Genomic DNA, 3,218 nt, shown 5'->3' with positions numbered 1-3,218 from the left:
TTATTTAAAGAAATGGCGTGTCGTCTATTTCCGCTGTAGCAAACGTAGTACATAGGGCGACATCTAGATGTCATCTACCTCGCCCTATTCACTACAGCTGTCGCCCTATGCACTATGCTTTTTTATAGGAACTTTTCAAAGCTTTGCTTTGGTGTCGGACACACAACATTGAAAGTTTCTGGATCCACAACATTGAAAGTTTCTGGACGCACAACATTGCAAGTTGATAAAAGCGTTGTAAAATTGAATGGGCTATAAAACTGTATACTCAAAAAACACTTATGAGAAAAAAGTTTGAAATTATGATGCATTTTTTTTAAGTATTTTACAAAATCTTAAGCTTAGGTTTATATAGCATTTGTTAGGGAATGAACTGTATTTTAATTGATTGAAAAATCTTAAAAATTAATAAATAAATATAAGTGGCAAACAATATCATTTTGAATTTGGTACAAAATGATATGTCCAATTTTGACTTTTTAAACAATTTAATTCTTGTTTTTTTTTAGTTTTTCTTTGCTTGTCTATGTATTTAAATAATGTACGATGATGTTATTAAAGTATTTATGTAAGTTAACAAGAATACGTAACTACATCAGTAATTATGTTCGCTTAATTACCCGCAACCCGCCTAAGTACCTCAAAAAGCTGACATTTTTCGCGAGGTACTTAAGCGGGTTTTACTGTAAACATATTGCACAAAAGCTTTACTTTTATTTCATACAAAGCAACACTGTCAGTTTATCAAACCTTGTATGTATTATTGAATCATGCTCACACTCAACGTTGAGCCGTATGCATAAAAACTAGGCAATTACTTTTTCTTAAAATTTCACACCTGTCCCTTAAATTTATTTGAACAAATCGAGTAAAAAGTCTTCAGCGGCGCACTCCTTAATAGGGTTTGTCCACATTATGCATTACCAGATTAGTACAAATAATTGATTACAACATTGCTTATCGAAAATTAATCTGGATTGTAGATAATCGATCATTCCAGCATACTGGCTGCGAAGTTTGAAGGAGTAATCTCGTGATTATCTTCGATTAGAATTTTTTTTTTAATATAAATTTTCTTTACCCTCTTTTTTGTAGAAAAGATCACGCCATATATTATTTAAATTCCATTAAAAAATCCACCTAAATTTTTACGACCAATTGTTTAGATGGATATTCTTCGAATAACACACTGTACGTTTTTTAAACGCATGTATGTAAATACAGCGCTTGCTTCTTTCTACCTGCTTTTATTTGTACGTTGTGGTTGTTCCTTTTTTGGAGCATGACAATCGTCAGTCTACAAGCCAATTAAGATCTATTATGTATTTTACTTATATTTTAGCGCTGCTGTAGTGCTCCTCGCCTCAGGCCTTTGACATGCTCCAGACATGCACTTGTTTACCTGTCTCTGTGCCAAGTTTACGACCACTTCCCCTTTATCGTCACTTCAGATGTGGCACGAGTTGGTAAATCGAATTTAGTCGGGACAGACAGACTGTCTCGGTTTAGGTCAGCAGCGCATAAGAGCTGAACTTATTTCCAATTTTAACAATCAACACAAAATGCTTAAACGCCTACTAAACGTGCTCACAATTGTTCGGATAATTATACGGGTCACTCCATCTCACATCGCCGCGGCTGACTGAAAGTGGATTTAAGTTTGCGATAAAATTCACAAAAAGCCTTGGTCTCTAAAATCAACTTAACTGGCGGTGATGGTCCTTAACTCAATCGCTTTTTATAAAATAAAGATTTTACAACATAGTGCCTGCTCCAAAAACATCTCATGATTGTGCTTTAGAAGGCCAAGGGCAAAGTGTTTACATATACATACTATGTGTCAAATTTGGTACAGAATAATGAAGAGGCTTTCGAGATATAAATACATATTTGATATTTTAAGAAAAACAAAATTTTTTGCTGAAGAGCCATTGTAAATATAAAGTTTGAGTAAACAAAAGAGAATATAACACCTATAAATTAGAAGTCGCCTTACTTCAACAATTTGTTTCTGATTTAAAATAATAGGGCCTCGAATTCTTCACTAATAAATGGTCTTTTAGAATAATAGCGTATGTCTGACCAGTTTCATTTAAAAATAATTTGAGTTTTTCCAGGGTTACCCAATGAAAACTCAATAGCATCTGTGTCGAACACGATATTTATACAGTATGTATGTATATCATTTTACTTATAAGTTTCTATGATTCCTCTTTCCAAAACTGAAGTTAAACTTCTTCCTACGCCGAGTATTAGATAAGTATTTTTCTGCATAGTATTTTTTTCGTGATGCAATGATCGGATCTAAACCAAATAAGTATGGGAACACCTCTGCGATATCACCTTTCCTATAAAAAAATTATAGAAATCGGTTAACGTGGCCCAAATTTATGTATGTTAACAAAAAAATCCGACGAATTGATAATTTCCTCCATGTTTTGAAGTTGGTTAAAAAAGGAATGTGGCTAACTTTTCAGGCTAGTCCGTTTCTTGAAGGGTCGTAAATCAAATATGTCCCACTAAATAACTGCTCGCTGGGAACATTTGCTGGTGAAGGCAACAAACATCTGCGTGTGAAACTTGACAATACTTTAAATTCGTATCGATGGACGTACAAGAATTCCTTTTTGAGAATAGTATCGGACCGCTAAGGTCGGATGTATCCTCAAGACTTTTATCTACACTTGAAGCAGGGCAGGCCGCAGGATTTCTCTTTGGGGGAGGAGTTTTATGTACAGTCATTCTTAACAACCAAGAATACATTTTTTTTTTTATTTAGAGTATTCAGCATATTGTATTTAATTGTGGATATAATTTAGCAAAACACAAAGAAAAGTCACAAGCAATTCAGAGAGGTACAAATAAAAATTATTTTAATACTGAGTCAATATTAACATCCAGATTGCGATGAATATTGAGAAAAGCTAGCCCATTGTGTGCTCGTTCTCTGCCCATACCTGGTCATTAGACTGCGCCTTAGTTGTATGGAGAAAATTGTTTGTTAAGCTCCAAAGCGAGACTCCCCGTAGAAATGTTCCTTTGGTCATAAAAACGTGTCCTGAAAGTTTTTTTTCAAATCGGATAACGCAAAGACGTGCCTCGAAAAGCCCAAAGGTCAGCATTTTCATGCAGTTTCATACAACTCATCGTTCCATCGTCTGCGATACTCCCCGTCGCCAAGGCGGAGATACCAGTAAATATTTCGTAAGATCTTTCTC

This window comes from Rhagoletis zephyria, unplaced genomic scaffold, assembly GCF_001687245.7.
Source record: "Rhagoletis zephyria isolate East Lansing unplaced genomic scaffold, Rhagoletis_zephyria_1.1 Rzeph_scaffold_01301, whole genome shotgun sequence".
Taxonomy (NCBI): Eukaryota; Metazoa; Arthropoda; class Insecta; order Diptera; family Tephritidae; genus Rhagoletis; species Rhagoletis zephyria.
Note: the sequence above shows the minus strand (reverse complement) of the source record.